At 40.0% G+C, this 15,297-nt stretch overlaps 1 pseudogene across 1 annotated transcript in view; it reads right to left on the minus strand.

Annotated features, from left to right (window-relative positions):
- Nucleotides 1-6,351, minus strand: part of LOC146478172 (putative skeletal organic matrix protein 7) — a 117,549-nt pseudogene extending 111,198 nt beyond the window's left edge. The window contains exons 1-5 of the transcript XR_014865263.1: nt 6,088-6,351; nt 3,865-4,129; nt 1,826-2,128; nt 1,054-1,275; nt 410-747 (exon numbers count right to left, since the gene is read on the minus strand). The product of XR_014865263.1 is annotated as a putative skeletal organic matrix protein 7 (transcript). The remainder of the gene's footprint in view (nt 1-409; nt 748-1,053; nt 1,276-1,825; nt 2,129-3,864; nt 4,130-6,087) is intronic.
- Nucleotides 6,352-15,297: the final 8,946 nt, after the last annotated feature.

Consider the following 15,297-nt stretch of genomic DNA (forward strand, 5'->3'; position numbering starts at 1 on the left):
GGAAAAGATTAAACTGTCAGCAGCTTATACACTGATATGTTTCAAAAAGGGTATAAAACGATCTGGAAACACATGAGATAACATTTTAATGATCTTCTTGGGTGCCCCTGTACAAGATACACACCCAAGGCATGCAGAAGCGGTTTTTTTCCATCTTCCAACATGCTCTCACAGGCATGCATAAACTGAGTCTACACACAGACAATTGAGTCAATTGATTCATGACAAAGATTAATGGTGGACGACGGCATCTTTATTGAAATCAAAAGTATAACTTTTTCTACAGTAACTCTGAATTATTTTTGCCTCTTAGTTTGAGAATAATTCATTTAAGCTACTACAGGGCGTGTTTAATTTTATCCACAGTCCTTAACCTAAACCGACTGCTAAACGCCAAGGTGCCTTTTACATAATGATTATTTGCCATGGTCGTTGTTTAAGGCGTGACGATCTCTTCACAAGATCTTGAAATTTCTGAAGTACATCACGTTCTTGTAACCATTTGCAACCAAAACACCACCACGTCGTTTGATTGGATAACGCGGATTGAATGACGTCACCAAGTTGCCTTTCAAGTACACCCTCACTTCCCCTGCTGGGGTAGCAGTTGAGACTGTCACCTTTACGTTGAACCATTCAGCTCCCCTTGGGGGACCGGTCGGGCAGGTAGCTGACTTAGCTCCGTCAAATTTGGGTTGGCCTTTGTAAACGTAACCCGTTTGAAAGCATCCGCTGGCCGAGTGAGGCCTGTGAAATAAAAATAGGAACAGCGATATCTGTTGAAATTTAAACTGACAGCTTACTGGTTAAGTGTACGAGTCTATCATAAATTCATGAAGAGGTTGTTATGTTGGGGAATGATGACCTAAGGGTGACCATAAAACTTGGAGGCTATTAAGCAGTATCTTGTCCTGGTACAGAACGTTGAGACCTTACAAAAAGAGGTCATTGGTTCCGATCAGGTTGCGGGAACTCTTATTTTATTTTTCCGAGCTTCCAGAGCAAATTCAATCAATCAATCAATCAATCAATCAATTAACTTTATTTTCAAACCTGAAATAGACGAAATCATAGTTGTCCTTGATCTTCCGCGTTAAAGAACACTCCCGGATGTCCCTAGTTGACTCCATCGTGTCCAATGAAGTTAAACAAATCAACCGAGAGCACATAACTTGTGCTTGTGTCATCATTTAAGAACGCAACCTGACAGAAGGCATCCTGTGGCCATCTTTCATGGTCGGCATCCATTTTGACATAACCTGGGAGCTCAACCACCTACACAGAAAAACATGATAACTGATCGTTTGTCTCACGTTTCGACTGCTATACTGCTGGTCGTCATTGCCTGATGAATTAAAAAGACCAGCAGTATAGCGGTCGAAACGTCGCGATCCACATCTATGTGCCTCAATCGAAAGACAAACTATTAGCTCAGCTATCATTTCAAACCACTATGACGAACACTTTTCATAATATTAACCAGAAAAACATATATACAGGTCTGCAGGGATTCACTCTTTTTATGGCATTAAAATACATTTCAAAAGCAGGTAAAAAGTGAACGCAGTTTTCCTCCATGTTCCTTGTTTTATGAACAAGCGACACATTTGACCTTCTCTATCATTTCATGAGGTATAGTAACGTTAAACGCCTTGGTACTTTCAATTGGAATATTAGTGATTCGCCACAACCTCGCCAGAAGGGACACTTGAATACAATTGAAAGGCTTTACAGTATGGCGTCGCTGTTAAAAAAAAATAGCTCATATTTGGAAGCGGTAAATCGAATCATTATGATACACATTTCGAACAAGTCATGACATTACCTGCCTACACCTCTTGCTGACGGAAATGTGAGGGGCAATTTGGAACTTCCTGAAGAGGATCACGTTTGGTAACCATGGAAAGTGAATACGCCTCCCCGAGCTCTCAGAACAAAATGGGACGTAATAGTCGCCACCAGGACTCCACTGTGATAAATCTGCGCGGTTTGACCGTGGACTGTAACTGAGACTGGGAACCAGACACCACCTTTCGGGGGACCATTGGGGCAGGCTTTACTCTCAACAAAGTGAAAACTTCCACCGGCCATGTATCCGGTCTGATAACAGCTGGGTGTACTGTGGGGCCTAAACAGTTTCAATAGACACACGAGTTAAAGTTAGCCACACTAAGCATGGAGCTACCGACCTGGCAATTTATGTGTTGAATATCAGAATGTCAGCTTGACGAGCAACTCAATCAATTACGTTTTATCTCGATCAGTCGTTTTTTCAAGTTCGGTAATGAAAATGGAGCCAATCAATCATTAATCGGTCAGTCTGTCTGTCAGCCAGTTGGTCATCAGTCATTCATTCGGTGATCGTTCAGTAAGTCAGTCAGTCGGTCAAGCTATCGTCACTCTGTCAGTCAGCCCTTCAATCAGGCTATCGTCAGTTCTGTCAGTCAGCTGGTCATCAGTTACTCCGTTTGGTCATTAATCAGTCAGCCAGGCGATCGTCAGTCAGTCAGCCGGTCAGTCAGGCGATCATCAATCTGTCAGTCAGCCGGTCATCATTAAGTCAGTTTAATACTCAACTGCGGTCATCGTTCAATCACTCAACCGACGGTCTTCACTCAGTCATTCAGCTGGCCATCAGTCAGTCAGTCGTCAGCCAGTTAGGCATACTTCCGACAGTTAGACACCCGGTCATCTTATCAGCCACATATCTAGTCTGCCAGTGAATTAATCGACCTATCAATGGAGGGGGGGGGGGGGGGATGAGACATTTGAGTTGCACAATAAGTCTTGGGTAATGGGCTCCAGATCTTGGTCAAAATGGGCCAACCTGGGTCCTGAAATATCAGTAAAAAGAGGATGAAATTCCCCGATCCTGGGACGGCTAGCACTCTGAACAGTGAGGTAATGTTAGTAATCCAAAAGCAACAATAACCTTTAAAAAGAGATATCTCTTAATGACATGCCATTAACATTTTGACAACATTTGGTATTTTTTCAAATACTTGTGAATTGTTCGTGGCTAGTCTGACGCGGTGTTTCGTCTCGGCCAAGAGACGTGATGCTCAACGAGTTTGCCTACAAATTCTAAAGGTCTCTGAAGAGTCTCTTGGCCGGGACGAAACGCCACTTCAGACTATCCACGAACAATTCACAAGTATTTGACAATTTTTCAATTCTTTATTGTATAAATTTGGTATTTTAACGTTTTTGTAACCGAAATGAACTCATGCTACCTTCGGTCTGACATTCGTATAATAATCAATATCAGCAGAGTTAACATAACTGTCGATCCAGAAACAACTGAACAATTATCAGACGAGATCATGGACTCTTTCTTATCTTCATTTGCTGTAGGAGTTCATGATTGGAATCCGTCTGCTAAGTGCGTTTATATCAAAAGTGGTATATTAGTCCTTTGGGCTATCAGAACACTGACCGAGTGAAAATGAAGGGTTTTTTTCTTATTATCCTTTCAAATTTGGCTCTCTTCAACGGCACTCGGACAATTATCTTTCTCCTCTCTCTTCCTTTATTGTATATTCTCTAAAGATGAGTGATCATCTTTCAAAGAGCCGTATTGATATACGAAATTCGGCCTCAGTCCTTCTCAGAAAAGAAAAACACATTACCCTGGGCCCAGAGTTTCAGTCAAATTCCCAAGGATTAGAATGGCAAGGGAGTGTAAATGTCCCACGTATGCCCCAGCCACTCCTCCCCGCTTCCTCGGGCTTGACCTTAATAGTTGCATATTGGACATTGTATCAATAAATTAATCCATTCAGCTATTAATCAATCATATATTAAATCTAACTAATCAATTAATGAATCAGTTTAGAAAGGACAAGGGGAAAATGGCAAATGTACCTGAAGTAAACAAAATCGAAGTTGTTTTCATCAACAGCGTTGAACAGTAATCCAAGATGTCCGATGTTTACTCCCTGCCATCCCGCTTGGTTTTGGAGCTCCGCTGACACAGTATACGCCTGCGATTCATCAATGGGCTGAGCAACCGTGCGACACATTAGTCGAGTGTTTGAGCCGAGTGCATCCATTTTGTAGTGGTTGTCTGTGATGGACTTTACCAGGCTCGTGCATTGTGCTACAGCAGTGACAGAGAACTTGCTGCCGTCTTTTAAAGAGAAATTAATGAGAAAAAATAAGATTTTTATATAACACTTTCTGAGTATGAATAGAGGATAATGGAGGATTCGAAGTAAACGTTAGCGATGTGGCAAAAGGTTAGAAGTTAACGGTTAATTAGAATAACGGCTACAAAGTAAGATCAGCGCTACAGGTTCGGTAATGTTAAAGTTAAATAAACGTTTTCGTTTACGTATACACACATCAGCGATCACCGAGGTCCCTAAAACTGATTCAACATCGAGCGTGTGTAGACATTTTCCTTTTCTTAGAACGCACATATGAAACAAACTAGTAAATACCTAAGAAAAGAGTTTCCTCTTTCTGGTTATTATGCTATCGTTCTTTGTATTCAAACTATTCAAAAAGACGGGGTTTTCATTTATTCATTATTATTATTATTATTATTATTATTATTATTATTATTATTATTATTATTATTATTATTATTATTATTATTATTATTATTATCATTATTATTATTATTATTATTTTATTTTTTACTTTCTCCTGCTTCACTTAGACAGGGAAAATTTCGTTGGGGGTCAACATGTTATACCAAACTTGGGCACAGTCCTGTTTATGATTGTTGCTTGGATATGCATGAAGATTTGAAATCGTTTAATATTTTTTCTCGGGGATGGGGGGGGGGGGGGACATTCCATCCATTCAGCGCCTTCTCACCCTTTCCTACCACCCCTATTGGTCTGATTAGGGTTAAAGAGCTCACCGGGCGTTAAATGTCGCGTAAAGTATGTGACTGTTAAAATTCCTGGGATCTACTAAGAAGCCATGACACTTCTTTCATGATTATTATCCGTGAAATCAAACTTACTTTTTTTAATTTGTCATGAAGTGTGAGTTCTGTAGAACTAACACTTGAGTTTGAATTACGGCACATCATGTTGGCCAAGCCAACAGGTGCTTGACAATTAGAAAGAAAAACGTTGTCACTACCGCTCCCTGTGTTTCCAAAATGATTTTAAGGAATCAGCAAAAAACAAAGTCGATCAACAACAAAAATTAAGACAAACTATTGACTTTGTCAGCTTGGGTAATTTTGTCTTCAAATTATCCTGCAATCAGGCTGACCGAGAAAGTTAAATATGTTTTTTATGGTAGTTATCTGAGATTTTTATAGTTTCAGCTTCCCTGGCGTCTCTGTAAATCTCTAAAGAAGAATGATGTCTAATTAGGAATTCAGTGATCTTCCGCGCAGAGCTTTATATGACGACTTTATTTGTGATATTGGGCAAGAGAGTGTTGAGTGCGAGAAGAAGTCTTAGGTTTCTCATTTGAACTTTGAATCTTCAGAACAATCGATCACCATCGTGTGAGAAACCCGAGATATGCAGAAAAATCACGATACCACGAGCCTTTTAGCCAAATGTTGGCGTACGCAGTAAAAATACTCATTTTCATACTTGGCGTAGATCCTTTAAAAGAGGTGTGTTCTTTAGCTCTCCTTCTCTTTCAAAAAACTCAGAACGATCAAGGAATCAATCCGCCTCCATCCCCATCTTCTGCCTGTGCAGAAGACTAATATCTGTGAATAAATCCTTCTTGAACGCGAAACTGATACTTCCGGTGGGATGATCGCCGTCTGCATCACCTGATACATCTGATCACCCTTGCTCTCTTAACTTAATCTGTGCCGCACATTTGTTTTTGCCATATAGTCTATTTAGTATTCCTTTGCGAACAAAGAAAAGTTAAATTTGAACTTAAATTTTGTTAGCTCAGGAAAGGTGTTGAGAACAATTAATCTTTTATCGTCCTCTTAAGTTCTTAAAGTGATTCAGTGTCTTTGAATAGTTCTACAGAAGTCTTCTGCGCACAACAAATTGTTCAATTTTACCAATCTCGCGAAAGACACGATTAACACCGACAGTAGTTTTCGGCTTTGAGAATCAAGCCTTACTGAAGATTCGACATTACGCACGTTACCTTCAGTGCAGCGACCACCACCAAGAATTGCACTGTGTGCTTTCACTTTCTTCTCCAACCGAGCCTGTCTTTGTCGGATGTTATCCAGCACTCCACAAACGCTCCTAAGCGTACACTGTTGCTGGCTTGACACATTACCTATGACTCCGTGAACAATCACCACCAAAAAGGTGCACACGACAAAGTAGACGAAGTGTTGCATGTTCTCCGCGCACAAGATCTGTTTCCGAGCAAATGACCAGTTTAGTGATCCGACACGCCTTTTAATCCCCAGATGACAGTGATATCAGACTCCTTTTTTTCTATGCTCCAATCAGATACCAGCTCAGGTTCTGATATGATGAAAGGCGCTGAGACGTCTCCTTTCTTGGAAGCGATTTGTTCCTGTTCGACCTAAAGTGCGTTTGTTACAACATCCGTTTTGTTTTGTTTTTGTAGATTTCGTACCAGAAGGTTTTGACATTTTTTTCCGGCTTGAAAATATCAGTTTAATGTTACAAATCCACTAATGCAATAACGCTTAATGAAGAGCAATGATCTTTTCTTTTTCTCCAACAACGATTTAGACCAAATGATGTTGATCATGGTTACGAGTTCAGCTTACTTTCTCAGTGTAAAGTAAGTGATGACGAGTTAACCAAGCCAAAGACGTCGTTTAATAATAATAATAATAATAATAATAATAATAATAATAATAATAATAATAATAATAACAATAACAATAACAATAACAATAACAATAATAATAATAAATGGAATGATAACTTTATTATTTACAAGGATAAAATCTACTAGATACAGTTCAGGGGGATTCTATTAAAACCTGAGTGATGTTACAGTTTGCTGTCATAAATTTGTAAAATATCAACATCTTATATATAATAATAATAATAATAATAATAATAATAATAATAATAATAATAATAATAATAATAATAATAACAATAATAATTGCGTCGACGAAGGAGACGCTTCCTAATCGAGTCGTCCCAATACTGTCCATCATGCCCAGCGCTCGTATTCCTTAGCGCAAAAAATCGAGAAAATATGTCGGTGCAAAATCGCACCGTCAGAATAGCATAATGAATATGACAGTCCATCATGCCCAGCGCGTTTCGTACCCAGTGCCTACCGCTGTAAATGTTCCTGAGCGCGAGTAATGGAGAAAAGAAGTTGTATATCGAATAGGATTGATATAAAAATAGATATAATAATGTTTTGAAAAAAAAAAACACACATACACACACACACGCGCGCGCGCGCGCGTTTCGGGTATATAACCCTTTCTCAGTGTGGAGAAAACCGCTTTTCGTACTTAGAACCTACCTCTGTGCACTTGCATGTTATTAAGCGCGAGAAATCGAGAAAAGAGGTTGTGTATCAGATTTGATTGTTATAAAAATAAATATCAAAATATTAAAAAACATAGACGTTTTTTCAGTGTGGTCATGTCATGCATCTCCGAGGAACTTTTCTTTCACCGTTCATTATAAAAACGTCACAATAGCATCTTGACGTCCCGCGCGCGTTTCGTACCGTTCCTCGTGGTTTCGCTGCGAAAAGTACAAAACGAAAAGTACAAGACAAGGTAAGATCCTTTTCTTTCAGAAATATCCGCCGCATCCTTGGTAGGATGCCCTATAACCACCTGGGCCTGGTAGCATAAAATGTTTCTAACGGCTGATGACAATTGTTCCCAGACAATAACCTAATGTTTTGCAACTATACTTACAGGTTCCTGTAATCTTATCATGATTAATGCAACCCAGTAGTGAGCCTAAGGGCCCAAGTCGACGCACTATAATCTTCGATTACTACTAGTAATAATAATAAATGATGGGATAGCGCAGCAAATATCTGCATATGCAAACTATCAGTCATCTGGTCGAGCCCGTTATCCGACACTACATGTAATCGCATTGAAGCGTCCAACCAGTTTGCGCTCCTAATCCCAATCTATCTTAGGTGGAGGCAACATTGCGCATAGACAGGAAGGCACGTAATACTGTCGTGGAGAATGGAGGCAACAACAACAACAACAGCAAATTTTATTGTTATACCACACTAGAATACAGAAGAAATAAATGTAAACACTGGTTATGCAAGGTATAATGCTACCCAGAAAATAACTAACAAGGTAATCTGGCTAGGAGGGATTAAAATAACTATGGACTTAATTAGTAAATAAATGTATAAATGTCAAAAGTAGTCGTAACAGGGAGGCACAAGTATAAAAATAAAAATAAAGCACACGCAAATGACTTTCTAAATTAATTGGTAAGGAAAGAATGAGAAAATGTTGAAAGAGTTAATATGAAGTAGTAAGAGCCTTTTTTGAGGAATTATAGGGAGTAAGGCTCTTTAAGGAGTCTTCAATATTGCAAGCACTCCAGTAACTCGACAGCTATCCTGCTGTACCTTTCAAGGAAGGACGAAAGGCGTGGAATGAAATCTGTTGAGCAAGAATACAAGTTAACTAAAATTAAAGCAGTCGTCAAAATGTATCAAAATCCAGATCCTACTATGAAGTTGGTGCTTGATTTTGAGGAGAGAGCAGCTTCCCAGGGAAACCAGTCTATGATTTTAGGAGCTTAGAAAATGGCGGGAGAACTTGTGATAGAGATTCAGTCAGCCTCTCATCCGCGACACGGATGGACATGTGCTTCCTCCAGACAAGTTCAAAGGCCAACTAAAGAAGTCTACGAAAGAGGAATTATGTGAGACTATCAGGGTACAGGAGTGACAGGGCAAATTATTAAGCGTCTTATGTGGGATGACGAGGAGATTCGTACAAAGGAGTGTTTTAAGTGACTCACGAACTGGGCGGAGTGTACCACCCATACAATTGATGGAATTTTTGAGCTGATTGAGCAATTACTACAGGGTAGAAATATGGTCGTTCGCTTGTTTCCTAGTAAAAGCGCTAGGCAAGGTAATTTTCTAAATTGTCCACGATTGTATGTTCACTAAGGAGACTGTTTTGTATGAAATCAAACCCTTTTCCTGGATGTTATGTTACCCACAGTTTTTTGTTAAAGTGACTGGAAAATAACATGGAAAAAATGTTCGACTCTTGTGGGAAAGAACTCGGATTAAGTTGTTGAATTTTTTTTTCCAATATGCCTGTGTCAGTTACTTTCACATTGAGTCACCAGGCTTAAAACACACCATAATAATAATAATAATAATAATAATAATAATAATAATAATAATAATAATAATGACTTTATTAACGTGTCAAGCAACAATGTAGTAGAGGGGATTCCCATTGCTAGTAAGGGACACCTAACTATCTAAAGTACAAAACGAATTAATGATAACTCACTTACATACCAACTACTAAAACTCTATTCATAATTATCAAAATTCTAAAATCTTGTAATTAAAACCGTAATTACGAATTGCAAAGGTAGCAGCTACTACATCTATCTAGGATGTTATTTAGATCAAGACTGCGTATCCGGGTCTTAAACTGCTTAAGACTGGCAGCCGATCTTTGTTTGGTATCTTGCTCCAGAGTCTTGGACCTGTGTTAAACCTAGGTTGATAAAAATCTTTCTGCCTTGAGTTGTAAGTGTGGCTGTTAGTCAGTAACATGTCACAAATAGTCCGCGGACACAAATTATGTTTAATCTTATACATTATAATACATCACATTTCTTAGTGCACATACTCGGCAACACATCGACACCCAAGCCTTAGCAGTATGCAGGATGTTTATTTCATGCACGAATCTAGTTTAATCCGGAAAAGGAATCAAAGGTCATACGTTCGACGCCTGTTGGGAGAACTCGGAATTTGTTTTGTGGATTATACTTGTGTCACCAACTGAAATTTGTCTTTTACAAAAAAGAAATGTTTGAACTAAACTTTGGTCTTTGTAGCGCGCGCGATTTCTCAATAGATACTTATGTAGAAGGCCCATGATGAAAAGCACTTTGTAAACTAGCTTGTTCAGACTGCATTGGGAAAAGAATACTCTATTTTTTTAACGTTTTCGCAACCTTATGGACTTCACTTCTGGGTCATCCCATAAGCTTCCAAAAATGAAAAAGAATTTCACCTCGCTAATTCAATAACTCACCATTAACCAACTCACCAATAAAATAACAATCTATTTTTTTTAACGTTTTCGCAAGCTTATGGACTTCACTTCTGGCTCAGCCATTAGCTTCCAAAAATAAAAAAGAACTTCACCTCGCGCTATTAAATTCAATAACAAACATACATGTATTATTGGCGGCCGCGTATCACACAAATAATGATAAGAAGATTGAGTGTTTAACTCAGTTTTATTACAGCAGTTAACTGTCATATAGTTGACATCAAAGCAAATACGATATATAAATGATGTATAACTGTTTCTCCTTACCGGTTAACTGAGTACTTTACAGGTGTGTTCTATTGTCATAAATATCTTAAAACCACTGACAGTTTTCAATTGAGTGTCCTAAAGCCAAAACCAAAGTAATCACTCTGGCCAATCACAACAGACCAAACAGTGTAATGAACCAATCAGAACTCGAAGCAAAAACATGTAACCGGTGCCAAGCGCGGGAAAACGCGCGCAAAAAAGTGGCGCGGGTTTTTTCGACCAATCACAGAGCGTAGTAAAGCAAACACGAAATTACTTTCGACACTCAAATGAAAACCACTCTATGATGTAACACATATGGTGTGTCTAGAAGGAAGTTTTACAAAAGGCTTGTATTACTACCACCATATTCTCATCACCTGTCTGCTTGAAGATATATTGATAATGAAAGAAGAAATTACACACTGGATTTTAGCATAAATCTATGAGCTCCTGTAAATGATGACCTTCCTTCTTCTCCTACATACCGACAATGAATTTGCTTAGTAAGGAGAAATTATATGTAGATTGCTTACAGGAGCTCCTTCTATAGCTAGACAAAATCCCTTGGCTGATTATTTTCTTTATTCTTATTACCTATATGCTTAACAGCCTATTTACACTGTAAAGAGAATTTACATTTTAGTCACTCTACAAAATGAGAGCTCCGCCTAGATTGGGATCGCCACCTTGTCGTGGTGAGGCGGCTTGCGTGCTCCAGTGACCCCTAGAGCTATGTTGGCTGGAGTCTTGTACTCCTGGCAGGGACACCCATGCCAAACAGGTCAAAGGGTAGGGGCCAGACAAAGAGTGATCCCACTGGCCCTCAAGGTTGGGGGTTGGGCAGAGGGCTGATAACCCTCTTCCGTAAAAAAACAATTATTACAGAAACCAGAAGCAGAGTGAATTCACTATTTCAAAGGGGAACTGTGGCAGTACCTCATCGGAGAGAGTTAATGACGCACGGGAGCCAAAGCCAGCAGGACGCCTCCGGGCTGATCAAGCCACTGATACACCCTAAATACACCATGAAGATAGGCAACTGGAACGTAAGGACGCTTTACAGGAGTGGCAACATTGCACAGGCCGCGAGGGAAATGACAAAGAGAGGTATAGACGTAATGGGCATCAGTGAAACACACTGGACAGGACAAGGAACAATGCGACTTGCAGAGGGTGAAACCATCATTTACTCCGGAAGAGATGATGACAACCATAGAGAGGGAGTCGGCATACTGATGTCAAAACATGCAGCACAATCTCTGATGGAATGGACTCCGATCAGCGAAAGGGTTATTCAAGCCAGATTTTATTCCAAATACATAAAACTTACGATCATACATGTATATGCACCCACTGAAGATACAGATGAGCAGATAAAAGATGAGTTCTATGGGAGGCTACAGGATGTGCTAGACAGTGTCAATGAGCATGATATGTTAATTGTCACGGGGGACATGAATGCTAAGGTTGGAAACGACAACTGGGCGTATGAAAGTGTGATGGGTAAACATGGGCTGGGGCAAAGAAATGATAATGGAGAAAGGCTTTGCGATATGTGTGATATGAATGAACTAGTCATAACAGGGACATTGTTTCCTCATAAGACCATCCACAAAGTAACGTGGGTTTCCCCCGATGGGAATACCATGAACCAGATAGACCATGTACTAATCAGCAGGCGATTTAGGAATTCGGTGAAAGATACGAGAGTATACAGGTCTGCAGATATCGGAAGCGACCACCATCTTGTATGTACAGTAGTCAAGTTGAGATTGAGTAAACAAACAGCAGGGAAGAAAAGATGTAGAGTCAAGTACGATACAGCAAGGTTGAGGAATGAAGAGGTGTTACGGCAGTTTAACGTTGCCTTGCAAAATAGGTACCAAGTCCTGGAGAACGAGGAAACAGCAGTTGAAGAAAGCGAAGAAGTGGAACAAGACTTTGAGGTGATGAAGAAGGCATATACAGAGGTGGCGGAATCAGTCTTAGGTAGACCTCGGAAGAAGAAGAAGCCGTGGATAAGTGAGGAGTCATGGAGCCTCATAGACCAAAGAGAGGAAATTAATAGGAAGATCCTGGGAACACGGTCAGAAAGGGTTAAGAAGCAGCTTAGGGCCAAGTATGCAGAAAAGAACAGGGAAGTGAAGAGAAGCATAAAGACAGACAGAAAGAAATGGATGGAGAAGATCACTTGTGAGGCGGAGGAGGCTGCAGGAAACCAACACATGAAGACACTATACGGGCTCACCAAGATATTATGCAATGAAAAACCTAAGCAAAGCACAGCAGTGTTTGACAAAAATGGAAACCTTCTCAATAAAAAAGGCGAAGTACAGGCACGATGGACGGAGCACTTTAAAGAAGTACTCAATAGAGATTAACCAGAAAACCCAGTCTTAAGTGATGAGGTATATGAATTAGAACTAAATGACGTCATTGAAGAGATCTCAATCAGTGAACCAACTTTAGGTGAAGTCAAACAAGCTATAAAAAGATTGAAGAATGGGAAAGCGCCAGGAACTGACTCTATCACGGCCGAACTATTGAAAGCAAACATAGAGTTTTCAGCAACAAAAATCCATCAGTTGTTGGGAAAAGTATGGACGTTTGAGAAGATCCCCCAACCCTGGAAGCAAAGGCTAATTATCAAGTTGCCAAAGAAAGGGAATCTCAAAGAATGCAAAAATTCGAGAGGAATAACCTTACTGTCCGTTGTGGGGAAGGTACTCGGTAGAATCATCATAGAGCGAGTGAGAAATGGAGTGGATAGAAGGCTGAGGAAGGAACAGGCAGGTTATAGAAAGGGGAGGGGTACAACAGACCAGATCTTCATCCTGCGGAACATTATTGAGCAGGTCAGCGAATGGCAGGCAACCCTGTACCTGAACTTCGTAGACTTTGAGAAGGCTTTTGATTCTATCCACCGAGAAAGCCTGTGGGTAATAATGGCTAAGTATGGAATCCCGGAGAAGATCGTGAAAATGGTAAGAGTATTTTATGACGACTTCAAGTGTGCTGTAGAAGATCAGGGGGAAACATGTGAGTGGTTTGACATAAAAACTGGGGTAAAACAAGGATGCAATATGTCGGGATTCTTGTTCTTGATTGTTATGGATTGGGTAATGCGAAGAGCGGTTGGCAGTGGTGAAAACGGTATTAGGTGGAAGTTTACTTCAAAACTGGATGACTTGGACTTTGCGGACGATATAGCTCTGCTTTCATCTACCAAGCAGCAGATTCAGGATAAAACGACAAGGCTGGACGAAGAGGCCAGACGGGTGGGACTCAAAATCAACGGAGAAAAGACAAAAACGATGAGGATCAATGCAAGGAACCAAGAAAACATCATAATAAATGGGCAGGATATTGAAGATGTCGAAGAGTTTGTGTACTTGGGGGCGAAAGTTTGTAAAGAGGGAGGCGGTATGAAGGACTTGAAGAACAGGTTATCGAAAGCCAGAGGTGCCTTTAACAAACTAAAGAAGATCTGGATCTCTAATAACATCTCGAGGAAAACAAAACTGAGGCTGTATAAAACACTGGTAGTGCCAGTGTTACTCTATGGATCTGAGACATGGAAGATAAACAAAGGAGATGATAAAGCAGTGAATGTGTTCCATAATAGATGCCTACGTAAGATCTTCCGAATCCGATGGCAAGACCATGTCAGTACCAAAGAGCTACTGGAAAGAGCAAGCATGAAGCCACTGAGTGTGGAAGTGATGTCTCGAAGATGGAAAATGATTGGCCATATTCTTAGGAAAGATCGCAATGATGATTGCAATGTTGCCATGAGCTGGGCACCAGAAGGTAAAAGGAGAAGGGGAAGACCAAAAACCACCTGGAGACGGACAGTAGAGAAAGAAAGGCAAGAAGCAGGTTGGAGATCGTGGGAGGAGGTGCGGACCGCAGCAACCAATAGAGAGGAGTGGAGAAGCTCTGTGAAGGCCCTATGTGCCACGAGGCACGAAAAGGATATATGATGATGATATGACAAAATGAGAGCTAGACCCATCTCACATAGGCTTGGTATGGTGCCCAGTCTATTATATGCTTATGTTTGCTATGTTTACGACGAACATCGAGCGCTAAGCTACCAAGTTTTTTCATGTATTATTAATTTTTGATTTCTAGTTAGTAACTTTATAGTTTGATACTTCTTGTTAAGGGCTTTGGAGCCTTGTAGACCTTGTATTGAGCGCTATATAAATGGTGTATTAGTATATAAGTTGACCATTCTACTATTGTAGCTGCTATCCATTTGTGCTATCTTTACAAGCAATAGTAGTGATAAAAATGACCCTTCTTTTGAGCCGTCAAACTTGAGGATTTCATGCACAAACTCAAAAGTTAGAACATTAAATGAACCGAAGTTTAACTCTGGGCTCAGTTGTTCGAAAATCCACGATTAAAATTTAACCGAGGTTTGTATCTCGCTCGTTAAAAAAGTTGATCTTTAACTGAAGGCAAAGAAAAGTCCAAGTCTAAAGTGAAGGGCAAAAATGTTTTGGAGAAATGCTTATTGGTTAGCGATAAAGCTGTAAGGTTATAATCAAACTTCCCGTTAACACAGATTAGTTTAATCGGGCTTTGAACAACTGGGCCCTGGTTTTCAAAGGCTAAACTTTGAATCGATAAGCTTCGTACTATACAATAATATTTACAATAATGTCTTTTGAATCAGGCCGACTCGGCTTTCACTGCCACGCTTCACCAACAGAAAAAGAAATTGGCCGACAAATTTTAGCGTGGTCCATGCAGCAGCCAAAAGAGTTTCCGTCTTCAATAATTTGTCATTGTCGTGCGCAGAGCTGCTGGAGCAGAAGATAAGTTTTTAGGAACTTAAAACCCCC

This window comes from Pavona decussata, unplaced genomic scaffold (genome assembly GCF_977016875.1).
Source record: "Pavona decussata unplaced genomic scaffold, jaPavDecu1.1 SCAFFOLD_67, whole genome shotgun sequence".
NCBI lineage: Eukaryota > Metazoa > Cnidaria > Anthozoa > Scleractinia > Agariciidae > Pavona > Pavona decussata.